Source organism: Pelodiscus sinensis, chromosome 3, assembly GCF_052426305.1.
Source record: "Pelodiscus sinensis isolate ZL-2025 chromosome 3, ASM5242630v1, whole genome shotgun sequence".
In the NCBI taxonomy this organism is placed as follows: domain Eukaryota; kingdom Metazoa; phylum Chordata; order Testudines; family Trionychidae; genus Pelodiscus; species Pelodiscus sinensis.
In genome coordinates, this window is record NC_143054.1 from 124,585,555 (window position 1) to 124,598,610 (window position 13,056).

Sequence of the window (13,056 nt, forward strand, 5' to 3'; positions counted from 1 at the left end):
GAAATAGTGGAGGGCTTATTTGAATTTGGCAAACCCCATTTCACGAGGAATAGCGCCTATTTCGAAATTACTATTTCGAAATAAGCATTGTGTAGACACGGAATAGGGGCTATTTCAAAATAGGCGGCCTCCAGCCCTTCCCAGGGTGCCCTGCTGGCCACTCTGGCCCCAACCAGGAAAACTCCTCTCCTTTCCCCCCACCCCCCGGGAGCCCTTAAAGGGGTAGAGTCTGGCCACAGTGCCTGTGTCAGATCCAGGCCTGCCAGCCCAGAGCCAGTACTTGCTGCCCCTGACCCAGTGGCCTCACCATGAGCCAGCAAGCCACTGACAGCCAGCCCTCCACTGCTCCCCAGGACCAGTCTGCCAGCTCCCAGGGGTCAGAAAAGGTGGGCACCTTCCTGGTCCAGTGCGGCAATCAGGGACCTCATTGAGGTTTGGGGGGGGATGCCTCCAATGTCCATGATCTCTGCACTAGACAGAGGAACGTGGCCATCTATAGCCGGATGGCTGCCAGCCTGACCACCAAAGGCCACATCTGAACACAGGAGCAGGTTCGGATGAAAATCAAGGAGCTGTGGCAGGCATATGTCAGGGCCACAGGGGAAAGCTCCAAAACAGGCAGACCCAGACACCTGCCCCTATTTTGATGCCCTGGACCACATCCTGGGGGGGCAGGATGGTCCATGCCCCCCAGGTGGCCATTAACCTGGCACAGAGGGCCCTGATCAGGGCATGAAGGAGGAGGGCCAGGAGCCCAGAGGAATCGTGCCACACAGCCAGGACCCCTGAGCTGTCCCAGCGAGCCTGTCACCAGTGTCGTCCGAGGCCGGGGAGGCAACAACACGTGAGTGCCATCACTGTCCTCTTATGCGGGGGCAGGATGGGAAGGAGACCAGGGACTGCATATGTGGGCCCTGCTGACCACGGATCATGCAGCAACTTGTGCATGTGCCATGCCACCTCTGGGCAGTTGGCCCCAGCTTGCTGTCACACATCGGCCTTGGCCTGTTACCCACACACGTGTATGTATGAAAGCACATGATGTGCTCCTGACCCCGGGGTGGGACACAGCAGGATAACCTCCCTCCACAAGCCCCCTCTACACACAAGCAGGGGACATCTCCCCCCGACACACACACTCACAGACCCACACCACATACAGCACGGGGACATGGGTGCACTCCTGGGCCAGCTCCCACTCCCGGGGAAAGCAGGACATCCCGAACATAGCCTCTGTGCTTGCACATCAGCTCTGATGGTGTGGAGACCTGTCATCCTCGCCTTGCAGAGGAGGGCTGGGCTTCACCCACTGTGTCCCCAGGGATAACTGACCACTTCTCTTGTTTCTCCACAGCTGCACCAGCTGCAAGTGCAGCGCTCACCACCCCACCTGGGACATCCTCTCGCATCCAGGCACTCTGCAGGCTGACCCATGCCCAAGAGGACTACCAGCAGCAGCACCTGGGGATACTGCGAGGCCTGCACTACACCTTCGACCACTGGGTGCACGAAGACCTGCAGCTCCGGTGGGAGAGCTGGTGGGAGCTGCTTACCCAGGGCCGTGCCATCTGCAACCACCTGCAGACCCTGGTACAGAGATTGCTGCCTCCTGCCGCTCCAGCCCCTGCTGCCTCCCCAGCTACCGCTCCTCCTCCCACTCCTGCTCCCCCTCCCGCTTCTTCCTTCCCACCCTTCACACCCTCTCCCCCCCTGGGGACACCTAGGCCCCTGCACCCACAGTACTGGGAGACAGGTGGGCCAGCAAGCCCCTGAGCCCTGAGCTTCTCCTCCCCGTTCCTTCCCTGGCCTACCCCTTCCAGCTCCCTCCTCCCAGGTTTACCCCTCCCCTTCCCTCTCCCACCTGCTTTCCCCAGTCTCACCTGAGTTTCATTCCCCCTCACCCCAGTTTTGTTCAATAAAGAGAGTTTGTTTTCTTGAACACGTCTTTATTGTACATCAGGAAGGGAGGTTAAGGAGGGGTAAGTGGAAGGACGTGAGGGGATAAAATGGTGTCCTTGGCCTCTGTTTGTCAGAGGCTGGAGAGGGATGGCAGGAGACAAATCACTTGATCATTGTCTTCGGTCCACCCTCTCTGGGGCACCTGGTGTTGGCCACTGTCGGTAGACAGGATACTGGGCTAGATGGACCTTTGGTCTGACCCAGTACGGCCGTTCTTATGTTCTTATGTTCTAGGGTGGAATGAGGCACAAGCCCCCAGTGGGGCACACCAGGCAGACTGTTAGTCCTCCTCCGGGTGGAAGCTCTCCTGCAGGGCCTCCCGGATACGGACAGCCCCCCGATAGGCCTTCCAGCTGGCAGCCGTGCGGGGCTGCATGTACAGGCCAGCCAAGTGGTTGGCCTCTGCCATCCAGCCTAGCAGGAAAGCCTCCCACTTTCTCTCACACAAATTGTGCAGCGCACAGGATGCTGCCACCACGTGCGGAATATTCCACTCGGAGAGGTCCAGGCGGGTGAGGAGGCATCTAAAATGGGCCTTCACCCTTGACCACAATGCAGGCCCTGCTGATGCTGGCATTAAATGCCTGTCCGGAGGGGTTGAGGTGTCCCATGTATGGCTTCATAAGCTGGGGTTGTAGGGAATAGGCCGCATCCCCCACCAGCACAGAGGCATGTCCACATCCCCGACCCCGATGTGGTGGTTGGGGAAGAAAGTCCCGGCGTGCAGCCTCTGGCACACGGAGGAGTTGCGGTACACCCACACATCGTGTGCGCTGCTGGACCAGCCCACATTGATGTCCACGAAGTGGCCCTGGTGGTCAGACACAGCCTGCAGGATGACCAAGAAGTATCCCTTCCAGTTGATGTAGAGGGAGGCCTAGTGGTCCAGGGCACAGATGGGGATGTGTGTCCCGTCGATTGCCCCCCGCAGTTGGGGAAGCACAAGGCACCAAACCCCTGAATGACTGTGTCCACATTAGTGAGGCAGATGACTCTGTGGAGCAGCTCTCTATTGATGGCCTTGTCCACCTGCGCAGGGACACACAAATGTGAGAGTCACTGGGGTGCCAGGATGGCTGAGAGTGCTCCCTCCCTGCCACTGCCCCACACCCCCACTTCCCAGGAGCAACCCCCTCTGCAATCCTGGCCACCGTGAGCAGTTCCTTAGTGCGGGCAGGACAGAACAACCTTCGCCCCCCCAGGTTGTTCTTTCACCTCCTTCCCCCTTTTTCCCTAGGGTAGCCCATTCCCTCCTTGCACTTCCCCTCCTGGCACAGTGGCCGGAGATTGCCATACTTGCATGAGCACTGCTCCAACAGTGGATCTCCCCATGCCGAACTGGTTCACCACAGATCGGTAGCTATCTGGCGTGGAGAGCTTCCATAGGGCGATGGCCACACGCTTCTGGAGGGGAATGGTGGGCCTCATGTGCATGTCCCATTGCTGCAGAGCAGGGGCGAGCCACTCACAGAGCTCCAGGAATGTGCCCTTCTTCATCCTGAAGTTCTGGGTCCACTGTTGGTCTCCATAGCGCTCCAGGATGATGGGTCCCACCGGTTGGTGCTGGTATCCAGATGCCAGATGTGGCGGGGCACGCTGGCATCCAGGAGCTACAGCTGCTCCTCCACATACCCCCGGAGGGTCCGGATGACAGCTTGGGGGTTGGGCTGCAGCAGATGCTGTGAGCCAGCTGCAGAAAGTGAAGCACCAGAGTGCCCAGGGGCAGCTCCAGCTCCATGCTGCAGAGTGCTGTGGTGTCCTGAGTGAGAGCAACCACAGCACGCAGAGAAAAAAATGCTTTGCTGTCCCTCAGCAAGGTAGGTAGGTAGGTAGGCTGGCAGGCAGGCAGGCAGGCAAGTGGGGAGGGATAGCTCAGTGGTTTGAGCATTGGCCTGCTACACCCAGGGTTGTGTGTTCAATCCTTGAGGAGGCCATTTGGGGCAAAAATTGTCAGGGATGGTACTTGGTCCTGCTATGAAGGTAGGGGACTGGACTCAATGACCTTTTAAGATCCCTTCCAGTTCTAAGAGATAGGCAATCTCCATTAATAAAGCAGGGAAACCTGAGAACTGGCTATCCGGGGGGGTCCCTTTAAGCACAAGCCTCAGGCAGCAGCTACATAAGGTAACCCAGGACTTGCTAGAACCAGTTCCAGCCAGCCTTAAATGCAATTCAGCATCCTCTTGGTGTGGACATACTATAGCAAAATGTTATTTCAAAATGCATTTTGTGTGTAGACACATTATTTCAAAATAAGATATTATTTTGAAATAACTATTTCAAAATTAGATATTTCAAAATAACGCTGTAGTGTAGACATACCCTTAGGGATGAAAGGCTGAATTTTCTTATGTATTCAATGGACCAGATTCTGACACTTTTATTCATATTCACAACTTACTCTGAAGAGCCCCAGTAAGACTACTCATGGTAGAGTTGTTATTCAATGTGACCAACCATGTCAAAATCTGGCTTTAACTTGTTTTGTATCAACATTATTCTTAAAAAAACTGAAGCCTCTTATATTTCCTCCTAGTTTCTACCTTAAGAAGAATCCGAAAGAAATGTGAGTACACGGGGATGACCTGGGGACCCCTGTTCTGGCAGTTACCGCTTTGATTCTGAATCTCTTTGCCTTCTTGTGTAAATCCCTCAGTTCTATTACTATTATCTCCTTAAATCATTTATCTTCTATCAGTACTCACTAATTCATATCTTACAATTGAGTAGATATGCACTGGAACAAAATGAGTAGGCTTATTTTAAAAAAAAAAATATTTTAAAAAAATAAAAATTAAGCCAGTTAGCAATTCAAACAATGCAGAGAAAGAGAACAACAACCAGGAGCTCATTTATTTTGTGAGGTGGATTTTTTTTGGGGGGGGGGAGGGAGGAGAAGAGAGATATTCTTTCTGTGCTTCTGCTTTGTCCATATGTCTGGTGGTTTCTACTTCTGTTCTCTTCCTTTCCCTAACTCTTTTATGTCATACGTTATTTTCTTTACACACGTTACCCTCTTTTCTATCCATTTCTTCTCACTTTTCTTCAGCCTCTTTTCTTCAAAGGCTGCTGCTGAGGTCTCTGCACTTTGTTTTCTCCCCCGCCCCATTTCCCTGATCCAATTGCCTTCTCCTAGCCCTTATAGAAAGCTCTGGTTCCAGTTTCCTATTAAAGAGACATCACTCAAAACATACTGCTTGCTCTTCGAATGGCAGCAGGGAAGAAAAGGATATCACTCCACAGGTGATCACTCCATTGAAGAAGAAGCTACAAAGAAAAGGTCCATTAGATAAAAAAGGCAAAATGCACCTGAACCAATTCTCGAGGCTTCCATTGCAATGCGATTTTTTTCATAATTGAAAATACATGTAGCCAGATTATTAGAGCAGCTGAGCACTCACAGCTGCCTGCTACTGAAGTTAATAGGAGCTGCAAATGCTCAGCACTTCAGTGTCAATGTACTAGTCTAAGTTTATGTTTGTGATACAAAAAACATACACGTCACTTCCACACGGTCACACACACCACTTACACATAGACTGCATTCGTACCGCAACCTTAACTCTGCCCTCTCATCACTTCCTACATGCAGCGTTTAAATGGAACTTTCTTTCCCAATACTACTGTGGGTGTATGGAGGGGATGGTGTGGCAAACAGGTGCCAAAAATCTGGTATCCATAGTGAGGCAGAGTTGAAGTTGTTGTGTATGACCTATGATGTACAATAGCTGTGGTAATGGTAATGTGTGTGCCTGTGGATGGAGGAGGAGATGACAGGTACTGTTAAGTGGCTTGACTCTTCATTTCTTTCCTTTTGTGGGTTTGTGTCATATGTGTGGTACAACCAAGTTTTTATGTTTTAAATTATGTGTTCAGTGAGGCAATGAAGGCAGAGATGGGGATGATACCAGAGCTGTGCCACAGTTAAATAGTTGTTGATAGAAATTTTACCAGCCTGCTGACATAGAAGATTATATTTATCAGACAAATGTAACCACGTAAAATCTTCTCCAAGAGAGTAAAAAATCTGCCAGAAAAAATGTAAGTGCTGACAGAGAAGAAACTCTGCCTCGGGCTTCCTGTAGTCAGCCGCTGGTCAGTTTCAGCAGCGGCTGACTTGGGGACGCCTGGGGCAGAGCAGCTGGGGTGCTGCTGGGTTGGTCCCATAGCGCCGCTCCTCGGCGCTACAGGACCAACCCTGCAGCACCCCAGCTGCTCTGCCCCAGGCATCCTGATTCAGCCGCTGCTGAAACTGACCAGCAGCGGCTGAATCAGGACTCCTGGGGCAGAGCAGCTGGGGTGCTGCCAGGTTGGTCCAGTAGTGCCGAGGAGCGGCGCTGCGGGACCAACCCGGCAGCGCCCCAGCTGCTCTACCACAGGCGTCGGCGAGAAAAGCCTTGTCTGCTGGGGGGGGGAGGGCGCACTAGCTGCGCCCCCCCCCCCCCAGCAGACCAGGGAGACACGGGCAGCAGGACCGCCGAGACGCGCCACGGTCTCGCCGCCCGCGTCCTCCGTGGCTTTGCTACGCGTCTCCCTGGTCTGCTGGGGCCCCCCCCCCCCACAGCAGACCAGGGAGACGCGGAGCAGCTTTTCTCGCCCCGGAGGACGCGGGCGGCAGGACCGCGGCGCGTCTGGGCGGTCCCGCCACCCGCGTCCTCCGGGGCAAGAAAAGCCCCGTTCGTAAGTATGGATCCAACATAAGTCGGATCCATGTAACCCGGGGACTGCTTGTACAGATGTTTACTGATTTTGGTGTAGACATGCAATGTTTTAAAAATACATGTCAACCAAAGAGGATGGCAGACAAATTTCAACAAGAAGCCAACTTCAAATACTTCCAATCAAAAAATACACAAAGCCATATTACTTTGAAAACACATAGCACAACAAAAATGTGCATTATGCAAGGTTTCACTCTGACAAACTATCTACACAAAGAGAAAAACAAGAATTTAGGCCCCATTTTAAGATTGTTTCAGAATGCAACCATCACTATGATGTCATAATCAGCACCTCCATAATGTCAGAAACTCTTTTAATGTCTGCCACCCTTTCAGAAGATGCAGCTTGTGTTTCTCTGGAAGCTGGATCATCTTCACTAATTAGTATAGCAGGGATGGAGCAATAGTTTTACACTCTCTCCACGCCATCTCCAGCAATGGCAATATTAGATTCAATCAGCCTTTGTGTTTAGTGAGCACAAACACAGGGATTGTGACTAGTCTCTGAACAGGAGAGAAGAATGCTCCTGGCACCTCATTCTCCATGTCTGCAATTCATCCTTCTCCCAGCTGCAGAGAGCTAGACATAATCTGGCTTTTATTTTACCAAGTCAATATAATTTTCCTTTAAGGCAAAACCATTGAGAAGAGGCACACAAAGAGAGGAAAATATAAGCAGTGTGTGGGAAAATCTTTGAACAGAAGGAAAGACACAGGAGATAATGTGTCTGTAACACTGAAAAACTGGTGCCATATAAGCAAGAGTGCCTGAAAGAAGAACTAGGAAAACTAGAAAAGAAGCTCAATTCACTATTGCCTTGCACCTTGTTATTTACACTGGTACAAATTGGGTGTGTCTACACTGGCAAAAACTTGCCAGCTGTCTACACTGGCCGCTTGAATTTGCGCAAGAGCACTGACTTTGTAATGTACAAAATCAGTGCTTCTTGCGCAAATACTTTCACGCTCCCGCTCAGGGATAAGCCCTCTTGCACAAGAATACTTGCGCAAAAGGCCAGTGTAGACAGGCACCTTAATTTTTTGCGCAAGAAAGCCCGATGGCTAAAATGGCTATAAGAGCTTTCTTGCACAAAAGCGCATCTAGATTGGCATGGATGCTTTTGTGCAAAAGCACTTTTTGCGCAAAAGCATCTTTGCCAATCTAGACGCTCTTTTGCGGAAATACTTTTAACGGAAAAACTTTTCCGTTAAAAGTATTTCCGCAAAATCATGCCAGTCTAGATGAAGCCATTGTATATAAATTATTACCACTTTAAACTTGCTTGCATTTTATACTCCCCTGGCATTTTATACACCCTTGGCATTCACGCTATATTGGTATAAATAACTAAGCTTTGGTCAACACTTAACATTTAGGTCCATCAGGCCACAATGCTTAGAAGAAAAACACATCCCACAGTGCTGCAGTTAAGAAAGACCTAACACCTACTGTTGATACAGCTGGGTTGACAGAGGAATTCTTCCATCAACCCAGCAACCATCAGCCTGAGAGGTGGGTTAACTATATCAACAGAAAAACCCCTTTCTTTGATGTGGGAAGCATCTACACTGTGCACAATGAAGTGAAGACATTGGTGAATCTTGCCCCCTCCTAGGTTTCTTGCTGGTCCAATAAATCTGTACCACTCTTAATTTTATGTTTACCACTGTGAATAGCAGAGAACTAAAACAGCTGAAAGGGACAGATAAGAAGCTTAATTCATAGTAACCACTGTCCCAGTCCAAATTGGATTGACTGGTTTGGTGCCCAGAAATCCCCCCAAATCTCTATGGATATGTAGTTTAATAGAATGGAAAATATCTTTTTGAAGAAAAAAAATTAGAATAATAAAGCACTCTTGTGGAATAGAACATTTTCAGTAATGTGTGTATTTCTATGTATACACGTAGAGCAATAATGTATGTATGTACAGCCATACATATTATGAATATATACCATATATCACATACATGCATTTGCATTACCTTAACCTGAAAACAGCTAATGATCTGTGACAATTCACATTCTTTTTTAGGAAATGAAATATCAGCTGAGAGAGAACAGAAAAGGAAGGATAATAAAGTTTCGGGCTGCAAAGGCAGAGGCATTGCTTCATGGAGTGAGTAAGTAAGGAGTAACAGCAATGTTTCTCTACAAAGCACTGACACGAAAATATTGTTTCAGTGCTGAGCACCATGTTATCGGAAAGATGTTAAAGTTGGAGGGAAGTCAAGGAAGAAGAAGAAAAATGATCAGGGAGATGGAGAACTGACTTATAAGGAAAGATTAAAGGAAAAAATATAGAGCCCTCCTTACACATATGTGGAATATGCAAATTCAGGCCCACTGACAGAGGGAGAAAAGGGGGCAGTTGCTCCAGGGCTCAGTGATTCAAAGGGGCCCAGGGATCTAGCTGCCGCTGCTGCCAAACTAGCAGCGGCAGCAACTAGAGCCCTGGGCTCGTTTAAATTGCTGCTGGTGTGCTGCACCATGCACTCTGAGCACTACTAAGGACTGGGGAGGGAGCCTGCCCCTGGGCCTGCAGAGGCTGTGAGCTTCATTATGCAGTTGAATAGGGCACCTGAACATTTTGGACACCTCTGAGGCTATGTCTACACTACACTTCTTTTTCAGAAAAAGGAACGCAAATTGAGCTCCGCAGTTTGAGTACCTTTTTCCGATTGTTTTTTTGGAAGAGGCTTTTCCGAAATTTGGGCCATCCACACTGGGCCAAATTTCGGGAAAACCTCCTCTTTTGGAAGAGCCCTTCTTCCTCGTGAAACGAGGTTTACAGAGCTTCCAAAAATGTTGGAAGAGCAAATGTGTTCCCTGGACATGGCAGAGATTTTCCACCTATCTGCCTCTTCCTAGCCCTATTCTGTGGGTCTACTTCTTCTGGAGAGGATCTAGTTAACTTACAAGTGTAAAAACCTGCCAGACCTATTCACAGAACATTGAACCTGTGAAAGAGCCATTCAAATGGTAATGAAGCCGTTTAACAGGCATTTGCCAACTACAGGAATGTCCAGTCAGTTTCTGAATTTACTGTCTCAGAAGGGTAGCCATGTTAGTCTGTAATTTTAAAAACAACAAGCAGTTCTGTGTTACTGTTAGTCTACAAAACCTTAGTTCAAAAAATTGCTTTCAAATATTTCATTAGTGTGTTGCTGAAAATTATAAATTCACATCTCTAAAAAAATCATCATTCCTCCTGCCCCAGGCTGGCGGGGCACCAATTTAATAGTACTGCGTAGGGCCCCATAAATCCTAAGGATAGTGCTGGTTAAATATGTATGTCAGCTCTTATTCACATTGATGAACACTCGTTCATGCAAGTAGACCCACTGTGAAGACAAGAGCAGTGCTTATATGCATAAGTACTCACCACTGCACTTGAGGATTGCACAATTTGGCTCTTTGGGTTTGATATAAGCAGTAACTGTTGTGAAGCTAACACCTTTTTTTTTTAAATCTGAAAAAATATTACAGTTTTGAAGGCAGGTCAAATGCTGGAATCCTCAAAATATTTGTTTCTCTCTTCTTAACATCTCAATAGATTTAGAAGGTTGAGATTACATTTCTGCTAAATTCCCTGGGTTTATGTTTTTTTACCATAATCTCAGTCAGTCTCTCTGTTCTTCCTGTTCCTTTTCTATTTAATCTATTCCACTTTACTTCACAAGGTGTCTTCCTTTGATCCCATAATAAGATAGTGACCTTGCGATTTAATTCTCACTTGACCCTTTGGTCCCTTTTGGGTATTTCTGCCTGCAGCATAACCTTTTCAGTCTGTCAAACTTTCATTTTTTCCTCATTTTCCTCCCCCTCTGCCTCCACTTTCATCTTTCTCTGCATCTTGATCTTTTTCTTGGTTTCATTATTCTTTTTTGCTTGGGAAATGCAGTTTTAACCTGTTCCCTGCTAACCCACCATGGCAGCTACAGTGAATAACAAAATCAATGGAATGTTGCAACAAAGCTGGCTCATTCAGTAGCACAGCAGCTGTTTCCTACTAAGAAAGGTAGAGATTGACAGAAAGCTTTTAAATTGTTTTTAAAAATGATCATCTCTTATTTATGTTGGTTAAGAAAAAAGAAAGTAGTAGCATTCAGACGCCTTATTTGGCCTGTGTTAAACTGAAGACAGCAAATAGAAGCGGAGTCATATAGTGATTACTTAACAATGACAAAAATGGCTGGGAATGGAAAGCAGATTTGTATTAGAGATGGGAATGTGACAACAGAGGCAGATGGAGAATAGTAGGGTTAAGAGGAGTTAAGATTCAAGAGGGCATTTCTGTCTTTTGGCCAAAAAAGTGTGACTCCGCTGACAATTCCATACAAATAAAATTAAATAGGACATCCAACCTAACGTGGAAGGTCTTCATCTCTCAATAAGGTCATCTTGCCCTATCATTGCCACTCTCCTCTAATCCTAGGTTTCTAATGCAGATCCCTCTTGGTCTCTGGTCTACGCATCCTTATCAGAAATTGTTTGTAACGGGGACATGCCAGGGTGCAATCCAGACAAACGAGCAACTGTTGTCACCTCTGCAACCGTGGACGTCTTACAATGCTTTGTTGAAATAGCTCCCACCAGGGACCACTCACAGCCTTCCACCATGCAAACCACACCCTGGCCTCAGAGTAACTGCAGCCTGCCAGCCACACTTGGGTCGAGGAGCTGACAGCTTCTGCCGGCCCTCCCGAGGAAGGTGTGGGAAGGGACCCCAGGCAGAAGGGGCAGGGCTGGCTGCCAGGGCATAGACCGTGGCACTGGGCACTCCCTCAGCACTCACAGCTGCACGGAGTGTGCAGAGTGGCGCTCTGGTGGTGATTTAAAGGGCCTGAGGCTCCAGCCACTGCCACAGTAGCAGTGGTGGCATCAGGGAGCCCCAGGCCCCTTTGAATCAGGCCCCTGGGAAACCGCCCTCTTCTCACCCCCACTCTTCCTCTTGCACTAAGGTTACATTGTGGCTCAGTTATAAATATAATGCAGAGTGATCCCAACACATCCCCAGTCCCAGAGTTTCCCTCAGAAATGTACGCCCTATACTGCTCAGCCCTCTTGTTATCAGGTTTCAAGGCTGGTAGTTGACAAGGTTGAATACAGTTTCCTTTTTAGCTGGCAAAAAAGGACTGGCCCACCAGTCAGAAAAGTTGACTTGGGCATGAACCGTCTGGCTGGTTCTCCTGGAGGTATCATTCAGCACAAGCAGCTCAGATTCTGACAGGGCATAAATCCTCCCTAACGGTGTTTTTGCTCCTGGCTGCAGTTTTATGGGGCACTGTGGTTTATCCTTATTCTACCAAGTTTCTGTGATACCTATTAGATCCACATCCCCATTTAACTCCAGTTCGCCCACCTTATTGTTTAGACTTCTAACATTTGTCCCCTTTGACGTTCAGACTATATTTCCTTTTTTTTTTTTTTTGTACATTGGAGGATAGGAAGTCTTGAGCTGACAATGTTAACACATTCAGGGGCAGGGGTAACACAGAGCATAGTAATGAACTAAGAGTTCATAAGAGTAAACTATCTCCCAGGGGCACTATGAGAATTACTCAATATTTGTTTGATGCTTTAAGATCCTCACTTGAAAGGATACTGTAAATATATTTTCCAAATCTCTCTATTCTTGAAAATTGTTCTTCAACACCTGTATTCAAAAAGTAAAGATGCATATGTATGGAATCTGGAATGTGCAAACCCACAAAGAAGCTGCTGGTTACATTCAAACTAGGGGTGAAAAATCCTATTTAAAATATTAACTGGTTAAACTATTTATTTAACCAGTTAACCAGTCCACTGTGGAGCGGGCAGGGGGCCACTGGAGCTGTCTGCCACCCATAGCACAGTCAACGCAGCTGGGTCAGGCAGGGTCTGCCACACTGCACTGTGGGCGGGGGGAGGGAGGAGGTTGTTCCAGCTGGGCTAGGTGCTGGTTAACTGGTTATTCTGGTAAGCATGCCAGAAAGGCAGTTCTTACTGGGTAACTAGTTACACTTTATATCCCTAATTCAAGCAGTAAAATTTGTGTGACATACCATTATACAGATGCTGTCATGCACAGTTGTCAGCAAAGATATATTTATATCTATGCCAGTAACACAGTTAGGGTTAGGGATGAGTTAAATTACCTTGATTAAGAGGCAAAGTATTTCTTATACCAAAAGGTACTACTTTGATCACAAAAGAGACAGTGGTGATGAAAGCAAACAAATGTCCCATGGAAGTGTTTGAAGCAAACTGCAGGCCCTTGATCAAAGCAGAGGTAATTTAATTATTTGTCTCCCTGACTGAAGTTCTTTGATGTGGCACTGTCTGACAATGTATGGGGATGCTTTATGTTCCTGATTAGTCTAATCTGAAAAC